Consider the following 14,649-nt stretch of genomic DNA (forward strand, 5'->3'; position numbering starts at 1 on the left):
ACATAGACGAAAGAGAAAAATTGATCAAAAATTGCAACAACGGATTGTTCCAATTGTGGTCAACTGATCTTCCAGACAAATTCAAGCTGACCTTAAGGCACAGGGTACAACTGTGTCAGCTCACACTATACATTGCCATCTGAATGAAAAGGGATGCTATTGTAGGAGACCCAGGAGGGCCCCACACAGAAACATAAAAAAAAGCCAGATTGGAATTTGCCTAAACTTACCATAGCAAGCCAAAATCCTTTTGGGAGAATGTGCTGTGGACAGATGAAACAAAATTACAGCTTTTTGTAAAGCCCATCATTCTACTGTTTTCAGAAAAAGAAATGAGGCCTTTAAAGAAAAGAATACAGTCCCTACAGTCAAACATGGTAGAGGTTCAGGCACTGGATGTCATGACCGTGTGCATGGCATTATGAAATCTGAAGACCACCAAAGAATTCTGGGGTGCAATGTAGGGCCCAGTGTGAGAACAGTGGGTTTCTGTCAGAGGTCATGGGTCTTACAGCAGAACAATGACCCAAATCGCACGTCAAAAAGCACCCAGAAATGGTTTCAGACAAAGTGCTGGAGAGTACAGAACTGGCCAGCAATGAGTCTAGATCTCAATCCCATAGAGCACCTGTGGAGAGATCTCAAAACAGCAGATGGGAAAAGGAACCCTTCCAATCAAGAGACCTGGAGCAGTTGGTGAAAGAAGAGTGGTCCAACATTCCAGTAGAGAGGTGTAATAAACTCATTGATGGTTACAGGAAGTGATTGATTTCAGTTATTTTTTCCAGGGGGTGTGCTACCAAATATTACATTGAGGGTGCCAATAATTTTGTCCAGTCCATTTTTGGAGTTTTGCGTGGAATTAGTCAGATTTGGCTTTTTTTCGCCCTTTTTTGTCATACTAATACAAACAAAAGAAATAAACATGAGAATGCCTAAACATTTGTAATTGCAACAATTCTCTGGGTGAAGTGGTGCATTATCTGCCAGAAATGCAAAGGTGTCAGTATTTGTGGCCATGGCTGTATGAATAACTGTGTTTTTATTTTTATCAATATATTTCTGTGACACTTGTAACTGAGTGTATTTGTATGGTGAACAGGTATTTCATTACCTTTTATTTTATTTTGTAACTGTTTTTTTCCCTGCATTTTAAACTATTATTGCAGGGTATTTCAGCCCTTTATCTAGCGAGATCACAGGCGAAAATCTCAATTCTCCTCACCTCCACTACTCATCACAGCCCCTGGCCACATACACCATTCACGTCTTCTCAGTCAGGGAAGAGAAATACAATTGTTAATAAACATGTTCTCCTCTGAGGGCTTTATATGTAATTAATGGCTGCAGTGTGTAAAGGCAGGCCAGATTGCTCCTTATTAAATGGACATCTTATCCTTGACAGCAAGCAGTAAGATATCTATTTTCTAATAACTCCTGCATTGCCAAGTACCATTGTGACCTGTCATCTTGATTTATCTTACAGATATACAGTATTTGACACACATGTGATTGCCTATGAAAAGGAAGGAGTTTCCAACATTTTTGTTGTTTTGTTGTTTTTGTTGCACTACCCCCTGAGGAGTCGCTGAGTTTTGGGTCCCCCTACTCTTTTGCCCAGCCAGGCAACACACATTTTCTTCCTCCACACTTGCATACTGGAAACAGTAATCAGGCTTGTTTTTGTAGTTTTGTTAAGGGGTATTGAATTATTGATAGGGTTGAGGGATGCATGGAGTGCCCAAGGACCTGTGAACTGCGAGGACAACTTTCCAGTAACTATGTAAAAGTCTATGGACAAAAAGAATGTCTCTTCTCTGAGAGCACTCCAGCTCTCTGATGTTCCTCCTCAGATGAATTCCCTAGATGAATTCTCTTCTTCACCCAGCTGTCTGAGGGAATCCCTGGGCACAGAAGCTGCCACTTTAGTAAAGCAGTACCAGATGAGGAGCTATTTGGGTTTGCCACATGACTTCCCTACCCTCTTATTTGGCCCAGGAGATGCAGGATTATTCACTCAGTCCTCTCCTGTAAGCTTGTGGACTAGTGGCTGATTTTAGGCCTTATGCTGGGCTGGCTCCTTCCATGCTTCTCAGGCTGTCCTCTCTCAGGTAATGGTTGAGGCTGAGAGATCCTCTTTCCCAGCTCCAGCTCCTTCCTGCAGGTAGGCCCCGTTCCTAGGATCCACACTCCAGCCTTCTCAAACCATCTTCCACCCGACACTGACCACTTCCTGATCAGTCTCTTTCATACTTAAGGGCTGTCCTGACCCCATGCCAAGCCTCCAGCTTGGGGATTGGCCAAAATCCCTTAAGTATGCCGATCAGCCCCTCCTCATCCCCACCCACTGCCTTCTAGAAACTTCTCAAGCTTCTAGAGAAGAGGGAGGTATCAGGGAACTGACCTGCAGAGCCCTCAACCCTGACCCAGTGTAACCTGGCTAACTCATCCCAGGCTGACTCATCCCAGATGGCTTTCTATTTTCTTCCTAAAAACCTGACTAGCTCCTTCTAGCTAAACCTAAGAAGGGCTACTTTTTTTGGCCAATAAATTCCATTCTGATAAAGGTTATCATACTTTTATAGATCCAGATGGTCTCCAACATTCCTGAAATCAGCCTGTAAAGTGGAACTAAATGCTGTCTAAGCAACACAAACCAAAAATGCTATTTAATTCATTTTTAATATACCAAGCAAACTTACCCATCCATGTCTCCATGCTTTATTTTTTTATTTTTATATCACTTTTAAAAACACCCCCCCCCCTAGCATTTCTAGCTGTGGTCATCCTAAGAAATGGCAGATGATTTGTGCAGCATTTACTTCCTGGAATACATCTGCCCTTAGCTCAGGCTTGCAGGCAGGAGGGTGTACTTAGCTAAGAAAGCCCCTCCTTTCTTCCTTCCCTGCTCCAGATGAAAGAAAAAATGCTTGGAATGTATGACATCATTTTGGCCTAAGTCAGAAATTAAGAAACAACAGAAGAAATGTAAAAAAATGTTTAAAACAAGGAAATACAGTGGGGCAAAAAAGTATTTAGTCAGCTACCAATTGTGCAAGTTCTCCCACTTAAAAAGATGAGAGAGGCCTGTAATTGACATTATAGGTAGACCTCAACTATGAGAGACAAAATGAGAAAAAAAATTCAGACAATCACATTGGCTGATCTGGAAAGAATTTATTTGCAAATTATGGTGGAAAATAAGTATTTGGTCACCTACAAACAAGCAAGATTTCTGGCTCTCACAGACCTGTACCTTCTTCTTTAAGAGGCTCCTCTGTCCTGCACTCATTACCTGTATCAATGGCACCTGTTTGAACTTGTTATCAGTATAAAAGACACCTGTCCACAACCTCAAACAGTCACACTCCAAACCCCACTATTTTTTTTTTTTAAGTCCGCAAACGTGCAAACTACAACGAAAAACCCGTAAGTGATCACAAAAAATGTGCAAGTGCGAACACCACACGAAAAAGTGCACTTAGGGGTGTGTTTGTCCTACCCCCGGAGGGGTTGAACCGTTACCCTGATCCCCCGGGGCACAAAGCTCCTGACAGGGACAAGGTTCCCATTTGGTCCTCCTGGCCAAAAGGCCTGGTGGACCACCGTTCCTTATGCCCAGCCGAAGCCGGACATCCAGTACTAGGCAAGGGGGCTCTCCCGAAGAGAAAGCCCCCTAGGGATCAGGGGAGGAAGGAACCAAAAGGCCACACATCCTCCCCCTAGACTTCAGGGTAGGCCCGAGGACCCACACCCTCCATCCGTGAAAAACACACACATAAGAACAGAAAAAGTGACAAACGTGGGAGGTGAATAAATTAAATAAATAGAAAATAAAAAAGTGGTACCGTGCCAAATTGTGCACAGACCTGGCCCTGAGGCCCGTAGCAAAAATTGCCCTGGACTTAGCCAAAAGACCTGGTCCTTAGGGCGCTGTGCAAAAAGAGGTGAAAAACAGTGGCCATGTGTCATCTTCACACCGTGGGGTCCCACACCCAAGTGTTACTAGTGACACCCCTGAGAGCGTCTTCCCCAGGGGGCACTGAGTTTGCGGACTTTTTGCATCCCCAGCCCCTGGCCAGACCAAGGTAGATCCGTCCAAATCAGGAGGTACTGGGTCTTTCCAGTCTTCCCAGAGGAATTACTCCCAAGGCCCCAGAACGAATCATGGCGCTCCCTGGTTTCTGTCCCTCCGGTACTAGCCTTCCGGACCCCCATCATACCAGTGAGGGTACTATACAACAGCCATCCCCGCAAAGCTAGAATGGCCGGGAGCACCCCCACTGGACACTGATAAGAACAGATACTACACTTGATCTTAGCCAAAAGGCCGAGAAGCCCAAACCCCACTATGGTGGAGATCAAAGAGCCGTCGAAGGACACCAGAAACAAAATTGTAGACCTGCACCAGTCTGGGAAGACTGAATCTGCAATAGGCAAGCAGCTTGGTGTGAACAAATCAACTGTGGGAGCAATAATTAGAAAATGGAAGACATACAAGACCACTGATAATCTCCCTCGATCTGGGGCTCCACGCAAGATCTCACCCCGTGGGGTCAAAATGATCACAAGAACAGTGAGCAAAAATCCCAGGACCACACGGGGGGACCTAGTGAATGACCTGCAGAGAGCTGGGACCAACGTAACAAAGGCTACCATCAGTAACACACTACGCCGCCAGGGACTCAGATCCTGCAGTGCCAGACGTGTCCCCCTGCTTAAGCCAGTACATGTCCGGGCCCGTCTGAAGTTTGCTAGAGAGCATTTGGATGATCCAGAAGAGGATTGGGAGAATGTCATATGGTCAGATGAAACCAAAATAGAACTGTTTGGTAGAAACACAACTCGTCGTGTTTGGAGGAGAGACAATGCTGAGTTGCATTCAAAGAACACCATACCTACTGTGAAGTATGGGGGTGGCAACATCATGCTTTGGGGCTGTTTCTCCGCAAAGGGACCAGGACGAATGATCCATGTACAGGACAGAATGAATGGGGCCATGTATCGTGAGATTGTGAGTGCTAACCTCCTTCCATCAGCAAGGGCATTGAAGATGAAACGTGGCTGGGTCTTCCAACATGATGATGATCCCAAACATACCGCCCGGGCAACGAAGGAGTGGCTTCGTAAGAAGCATTTCAAGGTCCTGGAGTGGCCTCGCCAGTCTCCAGATCTCAACCCCATAGAAAACCTTTGGAGGGAGTTGAAAGTCCATGTTGCCCAACGACAGCCCCAAAACATCACTGCTCTAGAGGAGATCTGCATGGAGGAATGGACCAACATACCAGCAACAGTGTGTGCCAACCTTGTGAAGACTTACAGGAAACATTTGACCTCTGTCATTGCCAACAAAGGATATATAACAAAGTATTGAGATGAACTTTTGATATTGACCAAATACTTATTTTCCACCATAATTTGCAAATAAATTCTTTCCAAATCAGCCAATGTGATTGTCTAGATTTTTTTTCTCATTTTGTCTCTCATAGTTGAGGTCTACCTATGATGCCAATTACAGGCCTCTCTCATCCTTTTAAGTGGGAGAACTTGCACAATTGGGGGCTGACTAAATACTTTTTTGCCCCACTGTATAATATACAATCATATATATTTGCTAATGCTAGGAGCATATGGATTAAAATAGTTCATGTTGTTTGAGAGAGTTTGCTTCTCTTTAGTGTTCAGTCTAATGCTTTGTATTAGGATGGAGATTGTTACCTTAAAGGGGAACTACAAACAGATCAGGTTTATGTTGTTGTGTCCTATTGGAGAAAGAGCAGGAAGTAATGCAAATACCTTCAATGAGGACAGAGATAGTGAATCAACACTTTTTTAAGTAGAGTGGCCATCTGTTTATTGGCATCTGTACCTTGCTGTCATGGTAACAGCTATTCCTCTTCCCCTTCCAAAATTTGTTGGGCGTTGAATAATCTTAAGCCGTCGTTCACCCTTTGTTGGATGTTTCCAGAAGCATGAAAATGCTCAACAATTTCCATTTTATATTATGTGTACATCTTACCAATGATTGTTGCTTGTTGTGCACTTCTATGGAGCTGGATTACACAATTTTGACCCCAGAGACTTCAATGGGAGCACCTGAAAGATGCGCATATCATCCATTTTACATGTTTTTTTGTGCCAAACAGCTGGTCTTGGTGTTTTACTAACCTTCTTTCCATTGGTCTAGACAAAAAGTGCTTAAAGTGATAATAAAGGCAATTTGGGGCACCACAGTGGCTAAATGGTTAGCATTTCCACCTGGCAGTACTCGGGTCATTGGTTCAAATCCCAACAATGGCACCACCTGCCTGGAGTTTGCATGTTCTCCCTGATCCTGCATGGGTTTCCTCCGAGTACTCTGGTTTCCACCCACACTCCAAAGACATGCTGGTAGGTTAATTGGATCCTGTCTAAATTGTCCCTAGTATGTGTATGTGTGAATGTAAGTTAGGGAACTTAGATTGTACACCCCTTGAGGGTTAGGGACTGATGTGAATGTACAATATATATGTAAAGTGCTGCGTAAATTGACAGCGCTAAATAAGTACCTGAAATAAATACATTTAAAATAAAATAACAAGCATGTTATTCTTACCTGCTCTTTGCAATGGTTGTGCACAGAGTAGCCAGCCCTGATCCTCTTCTTCTCAGATCTCCAGCCAGAGCTCCTGGCCTCTCTCTCCTGTCGAGTGCCCCCAGAGCAAGCAGCTTGCTATGGGGGCACCCAAGCAGGCACTCTCACAAGCCGCTGCTCTGTGTGTCCAATCAGCATCTTGACCCCTCCCCCTCTCTTTCCTTATTGGTTGACTGGCTGTTATTGGCAGCAGGGGGAGTCAATGGCTCCTGCTGCTGTCTCAGCCAATGAAGAGAGAGAGTGCCTGGAGAGCAGAGGCTCTCCTGCACATTGCTGGATTACGATGGGGCTCAGGTAAGTATTAGGGGGATGGGGGCTACTGCACACAGAAGGTTTATTACCTTCATGCATAGAAGGCATGAAGGTAAAAAACCTTGAGCCTTTACAACCACTTTAAGCCTGAAAAAGCACAAAATATGATCGTAAAAGTGTGCTTAAAAAAATCCATAGCACTATATCAATCATTATTGCATTTCACACTGTTTTACTTCTATAGGCCTGACACTGTATAGGAAATATATACCATAGTTTCAGTTAGGATACACGCACTATAGGAAGATTAGTTCAGCAGTTTGAATAGGAACTTCACCTGACAGAAAGTTTCTAGTTTCCTGCTGCAGTTAGGTCATTATTCAATTATTGATCATCCCAGGAAATGGTGACCCTTTTATTCTATGGAAGGAAAGGGGAACTCTTCTATGTTGGTTGCAGAGGCTCCAGAACCTTTCATCACACCAGAGCTCGTTATGTGTCATTGATTAATGCTTTCACTGCTCATGTCTTGCCAGAGAAAATGCCTATGAGCAGCTATACACAGCCCGACTGCAAGCCAAAATCTGATCTATTAAACCTTCAAGTCTTTTTTCAAGTAACTTTCATGTTTTTTTAAATATTTTTATTCTTGTACTAAAAGACCCCAAAAATTATATTTTGGTAAATGTATGGGGATAAAAACTTGTAATCATAGTATTGTTTTTTTTAAATTAGTATTTCACGTCTTAATATGTTTCTCCATAATGTATGATGAGTGTAGGGAGGACTAATCAGTGTCAACATAGGTGGATACTTCAAGTGATTGTTACCCTAACATTTTTTTTTCTGTGTGTGGCCACATATGTGTATTTTATAAATCATAGTTTCTATCATTTTCATTTGCTTCTTTCATCTGAAGTATTATATTATTATTATACAGGATTTATATAGCACCAACAGTTTGCTCAGCGCTTTACAATATAACGGGAGACAACACAGCAACAATACAGTTCAATACAAGAGGGATAGAGGGCCCTGATCCTTGGAGCTTACAATCTAAGAGGGAAGTATCTGGTTTATCCTGCCATTCACCCTTCTTCCTTGTTCTAAATTGACCACACAATGCACAGAAGCTGATCTGTGTTAGCATGGTCAGTTTGCATCTTTTGGCTGGCCATTTAGAGGTACAGGGAACTGTGCAGACACACGGCATGCCTGTATTGGGTAGTTTATTCATCCACCACGCCCCTTGACCATTCATAGTTTGCCTCTAGAACACAACTCCTCCTAGTCACAGCCCTACTAAAGCACAGCATGCATCCTTCCTCAGGCTGAACAGACAATGGAATACAGGTAGTCTGAGGGTCTGCACAGTTTCCTCTAACCCCACCCCCCACTATTAGAAAGAAGAGATGCATAGTCACATGACAGAACTTTTGAACCATGTAAAAAAGATCTCTGAAACTAAGCAAAAGCAGTTATGGTGCCTGTATAGTTATAACCAACTACTTTAAAGCTATAGTTTATCTAACAAAAACATCCCTATAGCTTTAATCACATCACTTACCTGTAATGAAGTATATCCCATGTTGTACAGGCAGCCGGATCTTCACTGCCTCAGATTGTCCGGTTAACAGCTTTGGGTCTTCAGGCAGAACAGAAGAACAGATGGTCCGATGGGGAGCCGCCCCTACTTCTTCCTCCATTGAGAAAAGTTCTTTCACTGATTAATTTGCCTATAACAGGATCTGTGAATGGGGAAGATAATCATGTGACTGCTCAGACTATCCTCCATTCGCAGATTGTGTTACAAGTATGAGCTACAAAACAACAAATGAAACTGTAAGGCCTCTTTCACACAAACTTTCCAATCAAGTCCGCCTGTCAGTTTTTCAGATGGACCTGACAGAATGCTCCATGCAGCCCAGTGGGCCAGTAGATGTAAAACAAACGTGTGTCCATTTACATTTGCCTACCTCAAAGTCCATCAGAAAAAAAGAAAGGAAGACTGTGTCCTTTTTTGTTGTTCTGGACCTAAATTTGATGAATTGGAGGTAGCCTGACATAAACAGTCAAAAAAAGTCAGTTTATATCCACCTGCCCATAGATCCAGTATGGGTCTGCCACAGTCCGCTTTCAAAAGTGTCATCCATCCTGTTCTACTCCAAATCAGCAAGGGAACTGTTCACGTTCTGCTGAACTGAGCGGAGTGCATCTGTGTGAAAGGACCATTATGAATTGAACTGTCCACTTCAGGTCACAGGTAATGGACTGTTTTGGCTTGTCCACCAAACCTGAGGGATATCAAAAAAGCCATTTATGATGTAAGTCATTCATAAATGAGTTTAGGTCAAGGATTTACCAGATTTTCAGTATTCTACAGCTGTTCAGCAGAGAAGTATATGCTTGCATACAAATATTTGTTAGTGCCTAAATAGTTTATGTTCAAGAAAGACAAAGGCGTAGGATAACATACTACTAATATTTCATCTCCGGTGTGTCCACAGTTTGGAGTTATTATTTTCTATTAATCTATCTGATCTTTAAAACATACCTGGCATCACAGATTAGGTTGAGATCATTGAGTGTCTTAATCAATGCAACTGCCTGTCAATCCATGGGCTTCTGTGAATTATGTCTGTTATATGCATTGCAAAGATTTAAAAGTGCACTTTTTGCAAAATAAATAAATAAATGCACATATATTTGCAAATGTGCATTTATTTTTGTAGCTGCATCAGTGAACTGTTGCTCTACAACTGGACAGACCTCTTTTAGGTACACCTTATCCAATGTTAGACAATGCCACGGCCTTGGCATCAATCATCAAAGGGGCACAAAGTGCCTGGTAGTGGTGCTGGAAGTGACTCAGATCCTGGATTGGACAGACAGGCACAAAAACTGGTAGGTGGATTATCTGAGCAGAAAATGCCTGGATCAAGGGAATGTTCCCTTCACTAGGACATCTTTCGCAAGCTCTGGCTATGGTGGGGAAAACAAGACATGGACCTTCCGGCATCCAGACTAAATCTGAAAAGTTTCCAGATTTGTGGCCAGGAAAAGGGATCATTGGGTAGACACAACAAATGCATTGGTGCCATCAGGAGGCAAGTATTCTTTGATTTATACCTTCCTTCCTCTGAAACCTCTGTCCCAATTGTTGCACAGAATTAAGCTGGAGAGCCTGTTGATAATTCTAAGAGCCCCAGGCTGGCCTCTTTGTGCCTGATACACGGATATTATTTGTCTGGTCACAGAAAGCACTTGGCACCTTCTATTACACCTAGATCGTTTATGACAGGGTCTAATCTCCCATCCTGTTTCATCATCACTGGATTAAATAGTATGACTGTTGAGAGCCAGGTGTTGAAGGGGACTCTCCTTGCTGTCATTGCTACTATTTTGCAAGTTCATAAGTCCAGTTCCCGGATGGTATTACTACCATAGTTAGAAGGTCTGTTTTGTCTGGTGTGAATTCTTTGGGTTTCACCCTCAATAGTTTTCTGTTGCTTGGATTTTAGCATTCTTCCAATGGGGGGCTGGACCACTGTCTGGCTTTGAGTACTGTTAAGGGCCATGACTGTTCTTTTTCAATGCTGTCTGACTGCTCCCCCCTTGGTTTGCACCTTCATATAGGGTGTTACCCTGGTTTTTCCTCTGACTAGACTTTTGTTGTCCCTGTCAAACTTTTCCTCTTTTCAAAAGCCTCAATTCAAGAGCATTCAGGAACTCCCCTTGCTTGCCCTTTCCAGAAAGTGGCCTTCCATATGGCTATTAAGCCCTGTGTTCGAGCTGGTGGTGTTGTCCTATAAGTAAACCTGTTTGGTGTTGCAAAGGAATAAGGTTGTTCTTTGTCCTAGGCTCTCCTTCCTGATTAGGATGGTGTCGGACTTTCATTTGAATGAGGTGATTTATTTGCCTTCACTTTTCTCCAGTCCTTCCTGCCCTAAAGAAATATCTCTTCATTATCTGAATGTGTTTAGAGAGGTTAGGGTCTACATGAATGCTACTGCTTCTATCTGGAAATCCAACTCTCTCTTTAATAGTCTTTAAGGGCAGGTTTGCTCATCATCCACCAATGCCTGGTGGATATTTCAAACTGTGATTCAGGCCTATGCTGCCTTGGGCCTAGAAGTTGAGCATTTATGCTGGGGTTGTGGCTTACTCTTATACTGTTGTGGGCCTTTTCTGTTTGGGCTCACCCTCTATTTTGACACTGCTTTGGGATGTTCTATCAGTCAAGTCCAGTTGTGTCCTTTCATGGATGAATGGGAATATAGGATTTTTGAACTCACCATGAAAGCCCTTTCTCTATGTTCATTAAATGACACAGTGCCCATCCTCATTTATTTGGCTATTTATGTGACTATGCTATGTTTTTCCTGTCTCCTATGTACCACTAACTACTAACTGAGCTAGTTGTTGCAAATAGGAAGTTTGGTCACCAAAAGGGGGTTGTTCTTTTGTGTGTACCCTGTGTCCTACTCTTGTAGTTGGCACTATAACCCATTAGCCAAGATTTAATAGATCCAGCTGTGTCCTTCAGTGAATGCAGAGAAAAGGATTTTACAGTACATACAAAAATCCTAATTTCTTGACTGCAGTTTTCATCTACATTTGTAAGAACGTCTTTTTGTAGGAACAATTGTACCATAAACTATTCCTACAAGTTATAATTCATGTAGTGTATATGATGAACATATGTTAGGCTGGATTTATATTACAACATACAGATTAAAAAAAAAAAACCATAGGGCAGCACTGCCCAAAGTACACTAAAGTGGGTTGTACAAATATAGAAATGACCTATGCATTTGGACATACATACTAAAAAATGTCAGTGTAAATGTAGATGCACCAAGTACAAATCTAAAGTATGTGGTTCCCTTAATTATATATATAAAAAAATACAAGAATATTTAACTGCTTGTGATAATAGACAGATTCTGATGGTGAAACACAAATATTATATCTTAACGTGTATATAAAGATCTATAAAAAGAAAAGTCCAACCCACTAATCCATCTCTCACTTTCATTTCCTTCCCCTTCTATAAACGATGAATATACCAATACAAACTGCTAAAAGCAATTAAAACCATAAATGATCGTAAGCTATCCCCTGGCTCCTGATTAGAAATAAACTATGAGGATAATAAAGGAAAATATATACCTTACTCAATATTGTGCCAGGTCATTTATTCACAGAAAGCAAACTACTACCAATATTCTACAAAAGACACTCTTAGCGGTAACAAGAGGATTTGGGAGTTCATAAGGGTGTAATAGATGCATGTGAGCTCTATCTCTAGAGATACAGAAGAGCTGATTCATGAGTAATCTGAACATGCTATGAAGTCCTTCCCGAGAGAAATTAATGCAGTGGAGGTGTCTTCATGCACCGTTACATTCAGCAAAGGATGTTTGGAATTAAAAGAGACTACTTTCCTGAAATCCAGAGGTTTTGCTTGCTTAAGCACTTACTTATAGAAAATTAATTTCAATATGCATATATAATAGTCAAAATGACCTTTAAAATGAACTTTCACTGTTCTTTCTGTTAAAGAATCATGATAAGGAGAACTGCTTGGGGTACGGGAAAGAATCTCTGAATTGTGTAAAAGCAAGACCAGCAGATTTTTAGCAGACATTGAAAAGGATAATTTGTAACCCTAGAATTATAGAGGCTGAAATACATATACAGTATATAGGCTCTGCTTCCTGTTTTTCAGTAGAACTATAATCAATAACAACCTGCACTAGGAGCAATGTAAATGGTGGAACAGCAGCTGACAAGAATGCAGGCAACAAACAATAAATATTATAGAACGAGATGCAGTGCTAATTACTCTACATAAAATATACCACAAACATATAATCACAAAGATAATCACCTAAATATCAAAATAAAAAGGTGCAGTTCTCAAGATAAGTCCATAAAGTGCAGCTGAAAGTCATATGAACCCTGTGTCCAGAGACAAAAGTGCCGCAGAAGAAAATGGAATACTCCACCATCAACACACAGCCCCTTTCCAGAAATGAAATGACCACAGATCAAGCGGTAAAACAGCACATGTGAAGTGTATTGATGGCTGGGGATATCAATAGATCTCTTCATTGGATTCTTTTCTACTAGTGGTGCACCAAAATTAAAATTCTGGTGCCGAAAATGAAAATTCAAAATGCACTTGGCAGAAAATTGAAACTGAAACCAAAATGCACAGTTTTTAAAAATGAATATATATTTTTTTGGAAAAACATACACTTTGATTAAAAAAAAACAAAAAAACAATATATATCCCAATTTTTTTTGTAAAATATGAAAGAGGGTGTTGCAGCGAGTAAATAGATACCCAACATGTCACACTTTAAAATTGCGCACGCTTGTGGAATGGCATGAAACTGCGTAACTTAAAAATCTCCATGGGTGATGCTTTAAAAATTTCTACAGGTTAGCAGTGTAACATTACAGAGGAGGTCTAGTGCGAGAATTATTGCTCTTGCTCCGACGTTCGTGGCGATACCTCACGTGTGTGGTTTGAACACCATTTACATATGTGGGCATGGCCTACGTATGCGTTCACCACTACGTGCGAGCAGGGGGGGGGGGGGCGGGGGCACTTTAAACTTTTTTTTTATGTATTTGTTTTGTTTTGTTTTTTGCACTGTCCCTTTAAAAAAATGTTAATCACTTTTATTCTTATCACAAGAAATACATGCATCCCCTGTGATAGAAATAATTAGTGACAGGTCCTCTTTAAGGAGAGATATGGGGTCAATAAGACCCCACATCTCTCCTCTGCAATGTAAAGCGTTGGATCAAAAAAAGCATTGATCTAGTGCTTTAAAAAAAAATAAAAAATGGCCGGAACGGGAAGTGACATCACTCTGGTCCTCCAAGAGCATAGAAATGAGTGGTGGCCATCTTTCCTTCACTCACCTCTACGCCCAGTGCCGGGATTGATGGTTTCTCAGGTAAGGCTGAGAACTATGGAGCTGCGGCAGCGGCGGGCAATGGAGGATGGGCGACGGCGAGGGGAGGGATTTTTTTGGCACCTGTATCGGTGCTTTTTTCATCCTAAACGTTTTAGCCACCAAAATGTTGGTGCATCCCTATTTTCTACTGCAACTTATTCCGCGGCATAAATGTAGTATTAAGCCAGGAGGATGATCAAAAACCCCCAGATAAATGTATGTAAAGAAAAGCAAAGCCATTTCAATGTGTAGTAATTAATAAAATATGAAATTTAATGAAAGTATCACACTTACAAACAATGAATGAAGTTCAGCATTTAAAATCAAAAGATGTTTCAAACCAATAAGATGGCCAGGATCCATGACGCAATGACATTATACGCCATAGCTCCACCCAACGTGTTTCGTCTTAAAAAAAGACGTCATCAAGGGCTGAACTTCATTCACTGTTTGGAAGTGTGATACTTTCATTAAATTCTGGATTTTATTAATTACTACTCAAGGAAGTGGCTTTGCTCTTGGCTTAATACTACATTTATGCCACGGAGTAAGTTGCAGTGGAAAAGAATCCAGTGAAGAGATATGTTGGGATCCCCAGCCATCAATACATTTCACATGTGCTGTTTGACCACTTGATCTGTAGTCATTTCTTTCTGGTAAGAGGCTGTGTGTGTTGACGATGGAGGATTCCCTTTTCTTCTGTTGCACTTTTGTCTCTTTGGACACGGGGTTCATATGACTTCCAGCTGCACTTTATGGACTTATCTTGAGAACTGCACCTTATACTAT

At 41.7% G+C, this 14,649-nt stretch overlaps 1 pseudogene; it reads right to left on the minus strand.

Annotated features, from left to right (window-relative positions):
• Window positions 1-4,226: 4,226 nt before the first annotated feature.
• On the minus strand, window positions 4,227-4,342 carry LOC149455929 (U2 spliceosomal RNA; annotated as a pseudogene).
• Window positions 4,343-14,649: the final 10,307 nt, after the last annotated feature.

This window comes from Staurois parvus, unplaced genomic scaffold, assembly GCF_062004578.1.
Source record: "Staurois parvus isolate SC_StPar_1 unplaced genomic scaffold, SC_StPar_1.0 ptg000381l, whole genome shotgun sequence".
Lineage (NCBI taxonomy): Eukaryota > Metazoa > Chordata > Amphibia > Anura > Ranidae > Staurois > Staurois parvus.